The sequence below is a fragment of the Homalodisca vitripennis genome, chromosome 5 (assembly GCF_021130785.1).
Source record: "Homalodisca vitripennis isolate AUS2020 chromosome 5, UT_GWSS_2.1, whole genome shotgun sequence".
In the NCBI taxonomy this organism is placed as follows: domain Eukaryota; kingdom Metazoa; phylum Arthropoda; class Insecta; order Hemiptera; family Cicadellidae; genus Homalodisca; species Homalodisca vitripennis.
In genome coordinates this window covers 120,378,640-120,396,376 of record NC_060211.1, presented here as the reverse complement: position 1 = coordinate 120,396,376, position 17,737 = coordinate 120,378,640, and the positions used below count along the sequence as shown (strand labels likewise).

The 17,737-nt window shown below is 30.6% G+C and overlaps 1 protein-coding gene across 1 annotated transcript in view; it reads left to right on the top strand.

Moving 5' to 3' along the window:
* Positions 1–17,737, top strand: part of LOC124362810 (Ig-like and fibronectin type-III domain-containing protein 1) — a 142,036-nt gene that overhangs the window by 39,383 nt on the left and 84,916 nt on the right. The window contains 1 exon segment of the mRNA XM_046817637.1: positions 6,746–6,803. The gene's annotated coding sequence lies outside the window, so the exon portion shown is untranslated.

Here is a 17,737-nt window from a genome sequence, read left to right as displayed (position 1 = left end):
TACCTTTTCTATATATGTATAGCAATAAACGCAGACAAGTCATATCACATCCACTAAATGCGTGTAAAAATAATATGTGTTTCTTAGAATGAGGGTATTTATCAAAACTTTTCGATGAATACAGTTTTGTCTCCACATTACCCTTACCCATTTTTTTGAAAAAAAAAAAATTCTTGTTGATGTGATTGAGCACGTCCTATCAAGATAACTAGCAAAAAAATATCTTCGCCTACAATGACAGAAGTTTTTTTTTTTTTTAAGTTCAGACTCTGCAATAGCTGTTTCTACAATGAGAACATCAGCATCATCTCTGGTTTGTTTTTAGTGATATTAACAGTTTTTTTTAATTTGTTGATAAGCATGTCTATAATTTTTTTTTTTTTAGATGAATTCGATAAAAACTTTTCTTGGCTGATTGGCACCTCCATTGTTTCATCAAAGCGGAGTTCGTAAGATTTTGAAACACCACCAGTTCTTCTTAATTGTTCCATTGCTTTAATGTTCTTAGTGTAGTCTGAGTAACCATCAAATACAACAACGATACTTGACCCATAATGTGTTTGTAAATATTTGACGTATTTATTCAAAATATCAGAGATAGTATCATCTTTATTTCATACAACGCGATGCAATAGAAAACCACCATCGATGATATATGTTGTAGTGGTTTCGTCCTCGGTATAATAAATAATAAATATTTAATAATAATGATAATAATGCTAACAATAGTAATAGTATTAAGTAATAATAATAATAGTAAGTGAATAATTAACAATATAACTCATTTATTTATTGTATTCTACTGGCTGACCTCGCATTAATCGTATATACAGGTAAGCGGTCCCCTACTCTTTGCGCTGTATCTCAAAAGGGTTGAACGTAACATAAAATTACTTCAGACAAAAGTTGAAGAAAATTTTCCCTTCTACAATTTCTCTAACAACCTTCAAAGTGATTTAGCGTAAGGGAAACGAGATATTTGCAAAAAACCGATTTTCGTGAAATTTGACCTTAAATATCTAAAGACGCGTACACGTGATTATATGAGACTTTTGAGGTAAGTTTTATACCATCAAAATAAAGACGTATGCAAATTTTTAGCTTATTATCTTTCATTCCGAGTTGCATCGTTATTTTGCCTTATTTTACTGAGTTACTATCTCAGCGTGTCTGTGATGGAACGCCCGAAGCTATGTGCCGTTCCAACCCTCTACCCACAACCAAAACACATCATTACGTCACAAATAGCATTTAGTATTTGAATTGCATGCAAGATATTTCTGAACGCACAACGTACATATACCTATTTTCTTAACACAATATGTTATAATTATGTATTTTTAAGTAGCAAATATTTTAAATGGCTAATATAATAATGTTTCTTTCCACTAGAATATTATTATATATAATAGCAATATAGAAAGTTATAGAACTTCAAGCAGTTCATATACTTAAATACAACATGAAGAATAATGAAAATACCGTAAAAGATATTTTATAATAATAGAAAAACTAAATGAACGTTAAAACCTATAAGCCATGTCCATGAAAACTGTAAAAATATAAAAAAACACTGTTACAGCAATATTTATATTAATATTATTCTAACTATTTATATTAATAATATTAAATATTCGAATTAAGTACAATAGAATTTAGAATGAACGATTAGTTTTCAATAATAAAAAAGCATTGAAGTAGGTGAGAATAAATACTGTAATAATACAGAGATCAAATAAACAATTTAATTTTAAATGAAACGTAATACAACCAGAACAGTTTCATTCTTTTAATAGAATATATTAAACTGTTTGGATACAGGTCTAACTGATCAGTTTATTTTAATGGAGTATCATAATTTTTATATTTTTACTATAAATTATAAGTAACATGAGACGTAATACGTGAGAAATGACCAAAATTGTACTATTGAATTGAACCGATTCCTGGCTTGGCTAAACAACCTGTGGCTGTGGACCCTTTGTAATGGTAATGCGATTGATTGCGTAGTAGTGAATTTGTCAACATAAGCGTGTTCATACGTGCATGCGTACGATTTGTATTTGTTATGTTTGGATACATATTCAAAGGAACTATATATTTTAAAACCCAATAGCTCGAGGCGGAAATATACTTTCATTCAATTCAAAAAGTGAAAATGAGGTTCGTCCGTCTAACTGTCCATCTTTTCGCTATATCGGGTCCAGTGATATTAGAAGACCATGTTTTATCTCTTGTTAATGCAATTCAAAAACTAGCAAATTTCTTAAAGTGTCGTTCATTTTTGTTGGAGTGCAATAGGAAAATTCGGGCACTCAACTAACATTAATAGTGGAGTATAAGAGATTTACGTGCTTTAAGTCTTGTTGGTAACGTATAACTGTAAATAGAAATTCGCAACCCATTATATTTTATCTGGCTAATTTATAAAAGTTTATCATATGCATTGGAAATACTGATCAGTTTTGTTTTGTTTTATAAAGGCATTTAATCCAAGAAGGTTGCCACTTTTGATCTATTCAGAGCACCTTATAGTATATACCCGAAAAAAATATTTTAATGTACCAATCAGTAATCGTAATGAAAGCTGTGTTATAATAAAATTCCATTCATGATTACTTAATTTCTAGATTAATTTTTTTTTTACTTTAGTACCCTCCTATCCGCTCAGTTGTCTAATGTAGTAGGAGCAGCTGTTCAGCGTACCAATCACCCCCCCCCCCCCCAACAACAATCCAATCAATAGTTGGCTTTAAGTAGTTATTTACCGTTATCTTGAATACAACTGTGAACAAATAATTTATGTTAAATCTCTGTTATATAAACGTAAATAATGGTTAAACTGCTTTTATTTTGACATGTTGCCGCAAATCGTTTTTGCAAGTTTTATTTTGAAGAGAAATCCATCTTTTCAATGTTTTGTTAAATATTTGTGTTTTGTATTTATTATGCGGGTAACTATCACGTACCCGCAGCTTTGCTATTGAATATTGAGTACGCCCTAAGATTCTTATTGATAATGTCATTATAAATACTTAAAAACCGATTAATTTTCACTGAAAGATATTCCAAAGAGCTATGTTTAAATAATTAAAATTTAAGTAAATGTTTAAGTTTCGTGCCACTGAAGTGAGAAATGGGAACAGTTTTTAGAAGCAACTATATGATGTAACAATGTTCTTTGCGACAATCGATAATATTTTAATCATTAGCTACCACAAATCCTAAAACTATAAAAGTATTTTAGATCAACATGGAGAAATAAAATTCTCGTTAGTCGTAACTAAAACATTTTTGATGTAATCTAATGGAGTCCTACAATAGTTTTGAATCGGATATAGACATGTTTAAAGCTCGTACTATTTCACCGTTCATTGCTGAGAGGTTTATATTTACAGCAAAAAGGGTTACAGTAAAAAACCGTTTATTTACATGTAAAGTAATATTTTATACTGGACTAAGGTATTTCCGGCACTATGGTATTGTTTGCAGGTCCGAAAAGATTAATTTGGTCTAAAAATTACTACTTCTAATTGGTATCTTCTTTTCGTACCTTAATAGCGTTTGAATATACTATCCAGATAAATGAAACATATATTAGATTTGTGTACAAAATATATTTTTATTACAAAGCATCTACTTCCACCCATTGTACCTTCTCCTCTTGAACTACGCATTCATTCATTGGAAACAGAACAGATCAATACGGAGTTTTCTTGCAGTTTCTTTACAAAGATTTATATAAACAAGCACACAAATCAAATAAGAATACGTGCACTTTTTACCCATTTTATATACAAAAAACTAACTTAACTACTACTACATTACTAAATGGCATATATCACATATTAACTTTTATATTTATTTTATTCTTGAACCTGTTACATGACCATTAAAAGTTTCCCTTAATAATCGAATATGTATATGTATGTCAAGTATTCTGATTTATTTTAATAGACGGGTTTAGTAACTATTAACAAATGAATTTTCTGGTACGTACACTTTCCTGATAATATTAATGTTGTAAGGAACATGATATAGCGTACTTAAAATATCAAGATAATAATCACAGAGCATAATGAATGTACATCACATCCATTATAGGCTACTGAATTGTACCTTGTTACCCGATACATTCATTGCCAGAACGTTAATAAGGATTATCACATGAGGGGCTGGAAACATTTAATTTCTGTCTTACTGCCTATCCGCACTATATTATCAGAGCAAACTGACTTGTAGTCTTCATATTTTTCACGGAGCTTATTTTATAAAGCCAACATTGAGATCGATGTTGGTATATGCTCCATGCGATTTGCCTGAAAATTAGAAAATATTATATTTTGGTAATATGGGTAACCATAATGGTAACGAAAACATAGGAGAGTAATTAAAATTGTGTTAGTACTGAATGAAATAATATGATATTTTAAAATACAATATAGTAACAAATGTAGCCTACTACAGTTAAATTATTTATGAATGTGAGAGTTTTCAACATCAGCGAGGCCTAGTATACGAAACGTGGTATAGCGAACTCCTATCTTTTGCAAATTCGTATCTTTCTAGTTTCACATAGATAACCTGTTGCACACATCTTAGTTGTGGTGTACATATATATCAAAGGCCAAACAATAAATATAAGATTGTGAATAATCAATGTCAGCACCTTGATAGTGATAGTTATCCTTGTTGTTATAAGCTAAACTGAAGTTCGTATCTGTACAAGGATATCTTAGCCAAGTTATAAAGCAGTTTATGATAAAAAATATACAGATTAATATTGTAACACTCCTGTCGTAATCCGGATATAAAGTAAAAGTTTTACACATTACTATTTACTTTAAATTTTCAGTTAAGTACAAAACTGGAAGTAATATTCACAACACCACGATAGAACGATAACAACAAACTCCCGGATGATAAGACTTAAGCTGCTTACAGTTTTGCCAACACAACCTCCACTCGACCGTGGAATGGGACTCAGAAGTTGGCCACCTCAGGTCACGTTTCTGACACTAGTTTCTAAGTCCCATTTTACTTTAGAGATTATATTGTAATGCGTTAAAACTTGAAAGATAATTAATTTTATGAATATTAAAGAACTATAGTTCTCTTAATGTAAAGCATTATCTAATCTCGCTTATAGTAGCGTTTTTTTTTAGAAATTAACAACTAAATAAAGGCGATTGTAACTTGTGTATCACTGGTGCATTGCATTTTAAATTATATTATCCTAGTCCACGAATAATGTATGTCACACGTATCATGCAAACAGCATTATTAGATATCATCTACATTTATATTTCGTTACGTTATTTAAAAATAATCAACAGCGTAAAGAAGAAGAACATACTTGAATGCTTTGAAATTTCTAGAAATAGTGTAAATACCAATTTTCTCTTGCCCCCTATTAATTTCTGATTTGAAATACCTATTTGAATTTACCATAAATATAAATATGAAAGGTTTTGATAATTATTTAGGCTACTTTAGGATGATATGTTGTGGTTTCCTATTATTATATGACCTAAGTAATCATCTTCATGTGTGTGTTGCAATTAAAACGTATGGTTTTTGAGTTATTGAATGTTAATTAGAGTATTTAATTAATGACTTTTGCCGATTTACGATCACCCTCAAACTGACTAAAAAAGTAGTTACAATAATAATAATATAAACAATTTTCTATTAAATAAAAACATATGTCATTAAAATACAAGGAGATTATATTCTATGACAGGACAGTATGTCTATGTATATATGTATGTATATATATATATATATATATATATATATATATATATATACAAGGTTTGATATTAGGTTAGATCAAATAAAGTAACAGTAAATTTTGAAAAGGCCCAGTCTAGAGGTGCTGTTCTTCTTCTTGAAGTGCCAATCCGATTTATCGAAAACAGTCCTGAGCAGTTTATTATTTTCACCGCTACCCTAAATAGTTGTCCATCCGAAATTTGGTTCTTCTTCCTATACTTTACTTTCCATTGAACTTGTCTATATTTACTTCGTCTTTTGGCATGCCCGTGAATTGAAGAATTAACTTTAATTGTTTTATTTATTTTATAGTTTTAACTGTGCTTTTCAAATCTTGTAAGTGTCTATTGTTTCTTTTTTTACATCCAATATAATGTCAATAATGTTCTGCAATGCCACATTTCAAACATTCATTTAACTTTGTGAGCTGTCAAGAAAATAGACGTGGTACAAGTTAGGAAATAACAACAATAATACTTACTAGAAAACTACATACTTTTTCACTGACTAATGTGTTCTGCAAACAGTGATATGAAAACGCACAAATAAGGATCAGTATTGTGCTGTTGCGGACGGTGAATGTCATTATCTTTGGATGTTTTGCCGATGTTCCACTATTCGACTAAGACAAAGGTTGATTGTTGCGGTACCTTGCGGCTGTGGGTCACACTAAGGCTCCCATTGTGTGACCGTCATTGCACTAACGGGACACAATTATAACGGTGATAATGAATGACCCTTGTCATTGTTGATGGTTAGGGCAAGCACAGTATTATCGCATACCGGTACCCGCACCCAGCATGCGTACTTCCATACGTTTCGGAATTCAAACTTTAAGCTTTCCAGTGGGTGTAAATTCAAAAACTAATTTACTAACAGTGTTTTATTAATATATCTACCGTCATAGCATTTGGAACAGAAATACATAAGCATTATGAATAATTATATGAAATTGTTTTTTTTTTTGCAGATACGTGATGTGCTTCTGACGAATTAGGAAAAAAATCACAACAATAAAGGATTTAAAGGTAAGAAATTTTGTTTCACGTTTGATGTTTTATGTAGCTTATAATTTTTAAGGAAATTCTGGTGAAATGTATTAAGATTGTAAAAAATTAAAACATTTGTAATAGAATTTGAATAATATTAAAAATTTTGATTTAAAAAATTGTAAATATACTTTGGTTAAATGAAAAAAAAATTAAATTATTTCCATATCGAATTTTACTGACAGTTGAGAAAATTTTTCACTAGTACACAATGTGAGAAATGTGTTTAATTTGTATAATGAGAGAGAATGTGATAAACATTTGTTTAGATCTTGGTGTAGATTCTATACTATTATATTAACAGGTTCTGAGTCGTATTTATTAATTTGTCTTTGATTATATCATTGAAATACATTTTAATTGTTTTAAATTGATAAACAACTCATAATATACGACTATTTCTATAATAATTACTACCATGTTCATATGAATATATTCTATTCTTATTTTGCTACTTATAGTAAGAAATATTAACTTTAACACATAAATATATTGGTATTCGAAACTGTTGTCCCTACTACCTGAGCTTTTTAACATTTACCAAATATTTAGTACAGTTTTACGCTGAGGAGATAACTAATTATATCACACTATAAATACATTGTTTTAAATCATGTTGCTGTTATTCTACGTTTCTGCTTTTTATAAAGAAAACGATTCTAGATACCATATTAATAAACAGTACAAAATCGAAATGATCATAGTACCTTAGGAGCTATTTTGCATGCAATAAGGGAAGTTACACCAGGACGCTTTAAATACTCCAAAGTTAACTTTCAAGGGTAAAATAGCAAACTCGTAAAGCTAGAGCTTATCTCTGCCCTGAGGACCTGAACTGGCGTTGCACCAAGATCGAAGTGGATTAAGAGAAAAATATTGGTATTAAAGCTAGTCTTTGTTCAGTTCTGCTAACCTAAATCAAATAGTTGGCCTTTTTAAAGTCTTATCTTAATAATTTAAGGCCCGGGTTAAATAATGCATAATTTTCTTTACGGTTATACCTTCTATCTTGGCAACTTAAACAAACATGATATTAGCTGGTTGGGAGAGTGTATGTCACTGCAGAATTATCCTGATTCACGGGAATAGTTTTACTTCCCGAGATTTATCACTTGTTTTATATTCGAGTTTGAGAACTGAAGGCCTCATAAATTACAGCAATGCTGTCACGAAGTTTCCCTACCTTGCTTAATAACAAAGCAATCATTTCCGGAATGACGACGCAGTCTGCGGATATCCAAGAATAATTCACTGAGAACAATTTAATAGTAGATATAGTACTCTGTTTAAAGTATTTTTTTAGCCTGAGTCAAACATATGCATTACACTCTAAACTAGTTGTTTTGGTCATATTTTAAGATATAATATGATGCTTCCTGGTGTGTTTTCAACTTCCTACCAATAAAAAAATCTGGGAGCCTGTTTAATGAACGTTGATATATTGGTACTACTAGAAAACATTAAGTTGGTTATAATTTTTTACATATATTTTAACGTAAAAATGAAGTTATTTTATACTAATTCATACTACAGTACTCAAGCCGAATATTATGGAAGTATACCAAAATTAGCCCTATATATTTAAAAATATTAAATTACTGTAGTACCGCACTGTTCTATTGTGGTCATTTAGAGTAAATCCCATCACTGCATATTAGTAGGTTCTACACAACTGGTTTCATTCGAATTAAGATAGCGTTATCAACTGGAACTGGAGCGTTTATTTCCGATATGTTCAATATTATATCCTAAGTGTATTATAATAATTTTAAAATTTACAATGTCATCACTTCATTCCAATTTCATTGCATGAAGTTTGTTTTTGACCATAGAAGCATTATGAAGGAAACGGGATTTTTTTGGGCATTTGCCATTGTTTATTCCAATTTATTCTCACATACATGAACGAGTATAACTGGCATTGAACAAAGAAAGCAATGTCAAAACCCCAACATAAGCACGGAAGTTCCCCTTAGCAACTCTGAGGTAATTCATGTTTGTTTAAGCAAATCCCATCGTCTGCGCTCTACCTTGTCTTGCTGTTTCAGGACATATTCAAGCGAAATATTCTCTTAAAACTTTCGCCATATTCAACCAGTCTATCTCATCAATAAAATTGTTAATTCGTTGACTGGCACAATTTCGACCATATCTGAAGTTAGACTAGAACTAGTTGAGAAGTTTTTTTTCATCTTATAGTAGCTGACACAATAATACCTGGTGAACCTCAAAATATGATCAACAATCAAATGGCTTAAATGAGCAAAGTTTATAGATTAACAAGCTAGCCATGTTTGGTATTTCCGACGGATAAAAATGAGCTTTTAGAAGTTCAAAGAGGATAAAAAAATAAAAAATCACCAGGATTTGATCATGTCACATCTGGTTAAAACATTGGTCATATAATATAACCTGTTTTGGCTACAATAATAAATATGAGTTTTTATTTGTGACTATTCCCGGAATTATTCAATTTAAGTATTTTGTCTCTGTCAATAAAAAGAACTCACCCTTTAAGTTAGATAATATAATGCCTATTGACTTTTTATCAATATTTTTTTACTTTTAAGAAATTAATGAAAAAGAGGTTGATTAGTTATTTACATAGTAAAAATTCTTTTAGTAAGAATCAATTTGGTTTTAGAGATAAATCTACGAAAGAGGTTCTTATTAAAGTGACAGATAATATTTATTCTAGTGTAATGTAGGTGAGAAGGAAACAACCCTTTTGGTAGTTTTTAAAGCATTTTAATTTGTTGAGATTTACTGGCGACATTGGAAGCGGCGGGAGTGCGATGTGTGTCCCTGGGTTTCGTGTTTTCTAACAAGTCGCTCGCAGCGAGGCGAGGGTGCCTCAGGGCTATGTCATCGCTGCTACTCCTTTCTTAATAATTATTACATATTTATTGGAATTTAAATTCAATGTTAGACTTATTGCTTTCGCTGATGACATTTCTGTGATCAGGAATATGACAAGGTATCTGATTTAAGACGAATTAATTATATTTAAACACCGGTGTAATGTAAATAAAAGTAAATTATGTCAATTTTAATTTGAGAGATTTTGATTTTAAAGCCGATTTAAATTTACTGATTTGTAATGCAATTATGTCAAATGTAATTGCAAAAAATTAGGAAAGGTAGATGATATCAAATATCTTGGAGTCATTGTAGACAAAAACTAATTTGTGAAAAGCATATTACGAACCTGCAGATATAATTAAAAATAAAGAACTGAGAAATTTGATTTCGTAAGACATTTTTTTGTGATCAATAAATATTCAAACATTATATTATAACTTTGTTAATTCGAGATTACAATATGGAATAGTTTGTTAGAGAGTAACGTTTAAATACTTAAATAGAAAAATCGGGAATTCTACTAAATCATTTTATAAGGATAATAATTAAATCCAGACAAGAAAAAGTAGTGCTATCTAGATTAATAGATATCACTTCTAATTGTCTCATCAGTTGCACAATTGAATGCACTACGATGAAGATACCAAAGCACGGTGGAGCAACCGAGTATTCTACAAATAACGCAGCTATAGTCGCCGACCGAGTTTTTGGATCCCGTCAGACGAAAATGACTTCAGAAGTCTAGAAGTTCTAGAAGTCAAGTCTGCAACAGCACCAGGTTTTAGATGCCGCACGTAAGAGGAAGGTGAAAGGGAGCTAAACTTAACACTCGCATGTTAGACTGGTTTTAAAATATATTATTTTTAACTAAACAAGATAGAAGACACAAAAAACGTGTCACGTACAAGCCATCGCTGAATAAGCTTGCAAAACTAAAAACCTCTTGTTCATGTTATATCCTTCAGTCAAGAAAGACAAACATTCTGAGAAGATATCCAAGTCTTTTTAGGCCAAAGACAAACAAGAGATATATTTACATGGTAATCACAGTTTAGAGAGCAATAATGCTAAACTACACGGATACATATACACCATCAACAAGAAAATACAAGCAACATAACTCAATTAATTTTCGATATATCCTCAGGGGAAAAATAAATACAGAAATAAATAGAGTTCGACAGGTAAGGAATTTTGCTAGGCCCATAAATGAAGTAAAATGCATAATTACAAATGTATAAGTAATTTTTGTCGTTACGTTCAAGTCATTCTCGAGGTATCACCCTAAGTTATTTATTGGCTTACTTAACAGTCAGCTAAACAGTATGGAAGGACTTGAGTCTAAGTCAAACTCGATGTTGCCTATATGGAATTGAAGATTCGTGCAAACCTTCTTCTCAATCTTTTCATTACGAGGTATAATTCGATCAAATAGACGTAAGAGAAATTATGATAGGCTTTGATAACGCTCAACCAAGACCACTAAACGCTCTGTAGGAAATCCTTTGTTATATACTTTAGCAAGTACGTAAAACCTTACACTTCCTAAAATAACCGTTTACATATTCAGATTTTCTTTAAGTACAAAAGAGTTGAAATCGTGAGAAAAACAGTGAAGTGAAGGTGTATGTCGAGTAAATAATGTATTGCTACGAAATGTGGGTGTCTCCCAACCCCCCTCTCGTAGCGCGTTATCTCCATGCTACCATCATTTCCTCCCAGACTGTCAGCAGTGGCATGTTATCGTAAAATGTGTTCTTTCTCGTACCAGATATAAATATTTGACTTAAAAAAAAATGCTCGTTTCCACAATTCCAAAGTCTTATTTTATAGCTTATGAATTAAAATTATGTATATAAATGTTTGATGATGTTATAATAACTAAGTCATTACATGAAACGTTTCTTGTAGCACGAAATAGTTAAATCGCATTTATACCTAAACTTATATATGCAATAATGATCATCCGCAAATTGAAAATTATTGTAAAATAGTTAAACTAAAATAGTAATACATTACCTTTAACACCTAAGTAATATTGTACATATAATACACTCAAAATGCATCTTTTAAATTATTCAGATTATGTTTGTTTTCGGGATTGTCTTGGACATACAAATCTAAATTAATTACAAACCTTTAGTGCTGATTGCTATATACAATGTATTTAACAATTTACACCTACTGACAGAATTGGATTGAAAAATATTTTAATTCTAAATTCAAGCTAATATGTTATGAATATATGTGAAGCATAAACGAGATATTTTACGCATTTATCATAACAGAGTGGGATAATAACACTGGGAAAAAATTAAAGTCGCTAATATGTTACAACAAAAACGAAGAGGTAAAATTTGTAAGAAAAACTGTTATTAATATACTGGTGAACTAATAGATTTTATAGAAATTTCAATATTTGTGTGTATTTGTGCATTGTAGCTCTATGTACAGGCTCTATTTTTAATAAAACAGATATGGACATTGTTTTACAAGGTGTTTCTCTCAAATTTTCGTTCTCAATTATTGATCTTACAACCTACCGGATAAAGTCTTGAATGCTGATTGTTTATAAAATAAACCTGTTTAAACTAAAAGTACAGAATTAGAATGTTTTATTGTTTGCAATAACATTATACAATTGTCTTATCAGACGTAAATATTTGTTATATAATACGTCCCATCAATTACGCCTCAAATTATTCATCCTTATAACATTCAGTTCCGCTTCAAACCTCTTCCGGTATAGTTAATTGGAACATGCCAGCAAATTATCATACTTTATTCAATGGAATAAGATTGTATTTGAATCAAGAGGTGTTTTAAACAAGATTTTAATTTATTAAAAATTGCAATAGTTTTCATTAACTATATAATATAAATTTGTACTTCTAATAAAGTTGTGGAATCTAGAAACAACGGTTAGCTAGGGTGGGTAATTCGTAAAAATACCACTTTAAAACATTATTTATACCGAAAAATAATCATGAATACTGTCAACACAGGAGACCTTGCACCTAACCTTGGGGCTGCGAAGAACGACTGCATACATCAACTGTTACTGTTTACAACCAATCACTGCCTAGCCAGCCAGTAACCACGCCCCAATTGTAACTGTTGTCAGCCAGTCCACATTTCCTCATTTGCTCCTGTGATGTGAGGCTGCTTTTGTTTCATTAACACTATGGGCTCCTGTTAACTCACATTCTATAATTTTAATATTATTTTAACACTAAAGTTTCATTTCTCCCTAGGCCTAGTTTTTTAAGGCAAGACTCGGAATAAAGTATGAGTGTTTGGCAAGTAAGCCAGCCAACCGAGCTGGACATCGGACGACGAAGTTTAGCTTTGTTTAAGTTGTATAAAATAAGAAAAATAAAAAATATATCTCAAATTACAGGTTTTAATCAATTTATTTTTTAAACTTTATTCTACATACTTATGATATTGATTTATTTTAATCAGGCATAACTTTACTGTTTTCATATTCGGGTGATTATTAAAATACGCCTAAGAATGTGAAAATGACTGATTGTACATATACATTATAATGAAGAATACCGTAAATGTCCATAATTATGTAGATATGTTGACTCTTAAGAATTTAAGAATTTCAAATTTTATATGAAGATACGATGTCATCAATATATCAAAGGTTAAGAGTGCTTTTGTAGTGATTCTAAAAACTTCTATAACGACTACGAGTCATTAAAGAAAACTCCTAACTCATTACGTCATTCCGTCTTTATGTTTCACTACTGTTAGCGTGATAACTCGGGACATCCGGCAGTGATAAGGGACCTAAGTAGTGTGTTGTCACCAGCATTCCAACGGTCAACACATTCATCATTAGAGACACTCACATTTCCGCGCCCGATTACGTTTCTCTGAGCTGGTTCTTTCAAAGACGAGGTCATCATAGGCCATGATTGACATATAACATCAAATAATACAAAACTATTAGAGCATTTTCCCATGAAACAAGGTATAACTGCAACACTGTTTATATTTCAATGCAAAATGTAGTAATTATGGGTTTATGTTATTTGTTTGTGCTGATAATTCTAAATACATTAATTTCATTCTTTATCATGTTTTATTTGGTATTGAAAGAAGCATAATAAATTAAAATTACATTTGATATAAAATATAACCGATTACCTCAAATAATACATTGTGAAGCATAATAAATTAAAATTATATTTGATATGTAATATAACCGATTACCTCAAATAATACGTGTAAAATGAATCATATCTTATTGTTCTTTCAACAAATGAGGAGTAAAGAAACTTAATACAAAAAGGGTTTTATGCAAGAGGAATGTGACAGCATTTTAGAGTGGGATGTATTTCTTTCGTAGTCCACTCCAATTGCTTTTGATTCAAATACAGTTACTAGTGTTTTTGTTATTGATTAAACTAGAATATCCATAAGCCATTTCGTAACACGAATTTTTTGCTTAGAAATGAGTGCTGTAGATGTTAATTGTTGTAATCGAATGTACTGGATTCGAAACGGATGTTTGCGTTTCAACTTAGATTTTAAAAGATTATTAGTTAGTCGCTAACGAAAGCTGCCTACTTTCTTCAAATAACACGGTCTGCTATTACCACACAATAAAATATTTTTTATACAATTGTTATTGATGTTGTTACTGTTTTATGCTCCGTGGTATTACTATAACCTGTTCATCTTAGGGTTCTACTAAATTGTTAGCCATATCCACTGTACATGTTTAAGTAAAAAAATATCGAGACTGATATTTCAATAAAACTGTGATAAACAATGGGTGATATATTAATATAATTACATAAATCCATCCTGGAATAATTATATTATCAACTTAGAACCCTCCAGATTAGTTACAATGTAGTTATTAGCTACACAGCTTGGCGTACACATGTTGTCTTAAAGTTTTAACAAATAATTAAAAGAGTTTTAATAGGAAAAAAAACTGTTCAGACCGAATACCTCTAATATTCTAAATTTAGATATATCAAGAATAATGACTATCGCACTGGTATATTTTTATTTGCAACCAACAATATCTACTACTACTATAGTTTACTTTAAAATATTGGTATAAAATGTTATTGGAAATGATACAGAACAGGGCTTTTTGCCTTTGATGTGCGACAAATACAATCGCAATATTAAATGCATTAGACCCCAATATTAAAATATTCGTAGATAACCCCTGATAAAACAGTGACTTTTTATTTTATGTGTTTCCAATATTTCAAATTAAATAGCATTTGTTCAGTACATATTAGTAAATTATTGTGTAGTGCGTTTTTAAGGAGACATTATATTGGCTATACATTAAGAAAAGAAAAAAAATATGTAAAATATCTTATTCATTTAAACATAAGTGCATATTCTAAGAATTTATTACGAATTGTTCGATGTAATTTTATAAATAAACCAATGATTTCATAACATAAGGAGACATTATATTGGCTATACATTAAGAAAAGAAAAAAAATATGTAAAATATCTTATTCATTTAAACATATTTCCCATTACATGTTGTAACTAATAATAGTTTAATATGTTTTCGAATGTATTGAATTATCCTAATTCCTAAATTCAATGCATGGATATTCACATAGCGACATAATATCACGCCAACAGGAAAGTGTTACTACAAAATAGTTATGCCCACTTCATGTTTAAATATTGCAGTCCACGAAGGACGCCGTGTGACCTTGCCTGCACTCAACATTCTACTCACGTTTGTTAATTTGCATCACACAAGTCTACTCTCGAACATCTCTTACGCCCGGCTATCTCACTTGCCCGCTCTCGGTTTACTAATGCTGGTTCTCTTTGTTGGATCTCTTTCACACCTACAATGTTACTCGTGTAAGGAGCGCTGATTCAAGGTTAATGTATGTCCGCCCGCTCAACGTGCTCGAAATAGAGTAACGGACGAAATGGTTGCATAAATAAGTATGCTAATGTGGCCCTTGCCAAGGTTCTCACTCCTAGAATATAGCTTACAAACTCAATTTATGAATACTCAGCATGCGATGTTGCGGGTAAGGTTTACGAAATGGAGTGCCCAACAAATAGAAAAAATTTTCCTTTCAAAAGAATTTTCTCCTTACTTTCACAGTGCGTATAAAAATAAAGTATGGCCTTTATTATTTATTGTATTTAATCTAGAATATATACGTTATTATATTTTTCGTACATAAATAGGTCTATACCCACCTGTAATGACACCAGGTTAATTTACTAGAACTGCCATTGGCAAATACTTTGTGTAATGAGGTAGTAAAAATGCTCATTGATCATTCTTGAGATATTCAGTGGAAAAGCAGAAAGATATAGAGATGAAATTTTTACATTTCACCAAAACTCAAAGAGAAACTACAGCATCCTATTGAGGCTTTAATGGTGCTCAGCCAAATCACACGGAGTGACATCCAAAACTGTAAACTCGGTGTTGCCTTAATAATTGAAACTACTTTCATGTTTAAGTCAGTTCGTTACTGAGCATTTTTGGAAAGACGAACATATACAGTTTGTTTCGTAACCCTTTGACAAAAACATATATCACATTGTTGCTTAGGTGAAATCAAGCACATTTCACAACATAAACATGAGTACATGCTCTATAAATTTCAGGTTATTTTTGTGGTAATATTCATTAAATATATTATTCTATTACTTTCTGATTACAATTGCTGGTTTCTAAGATATTAAAATTTAAACAGTATTAATAGCTGCAATTTCAAAAATATCAAAGATATTGTCATATTATCTTTTATTATTATGATTTTGTCACAACTAGCCTTATTACCATAAATATTTGAACCAAGTTTGGTAGGATCTACATTATTTAGATAATAATTTTCAACACATACAGACACACCAATGGGAAACAAAGCACCAGACACCCACGATCATGTAGTGAAATATGTTTTGTCTTCACCTGAGCAATACTGTTATATACTAGTGCCAGAGAATTACGGGACACTCTGTATAGAGACAGACTGACAGAAATAAAGTTTTAACAGCATCATGCGTGATGTGCTTTGCTAACACTCACCCAATAAGTAATGATCTAAATCTACGTCTTAACTATATATAAATTATTACAGGGTACTTTACAGGTTCCAATATTAGTATATGTACCTAATTTAATGAGATAATAATTTCGTGAAATATAGAGTATTGATCAGTTATAGTAAATAAAATGTGACCGGATTATTTTATGATTCAAACATATACAGATTAAGGATTGGTTTTCAGATTAGTTAGTTTTAAAATCATTAAGATGATATAACCGATACTAATATTTGTGATGTACTCGTATATCAGTGTTGTATAACATTTTTAGCGAATATTATTCGCAGCTAAAGTATTACTACTAGACATTACAGTGGTTTATACTGAAATCGATCATGACCTTTGGTAGTATCATCTGTCGTAGTGAACGTCTTGGTGTTTTATAATTCTCTACCTAACATTATAATGAATTATCAATTTTGCTACCAAGCGGCACTGTAGTTTTTTACTGAAAAAAATTTAATATAACCTGTTACACTACTATAACACTAATATATTATTATCAACGGTAGTGAACGCGTTAGCCTTTCTAAACTTCTCTACCATATGAGTACTATACAGAGTCTAGGACTGAACTTTTAAAATAACTTGATTCTACGTCTACAAAAGTATTAAACTTTAACACGTTCAATAGCACATATATAATACAATAATAATAATAATACATATTATTGTACGGCTCCAGCAAAATCAGCTATCGAATTTTTGATCATTTAAGTATTCATAATTTGTTATATCCAATAATTAGAACATGTTTTATTAGCTTATTAATCTTTATCAAACGTAATTAAGTGTTTTAAACATGTGTACTTGTATAATCGACGCAATCAACTGTTACTATTTAAGAATCGTGTTGGAACTGTAATTGTGAATGAGACTGGATTAATGGATTAATTTTGAATTGTTTAGAGTAAAATACCATTCATAGAAATGCCACGTATAAAATATTAAATGCAAGTTGTTAAGTACAT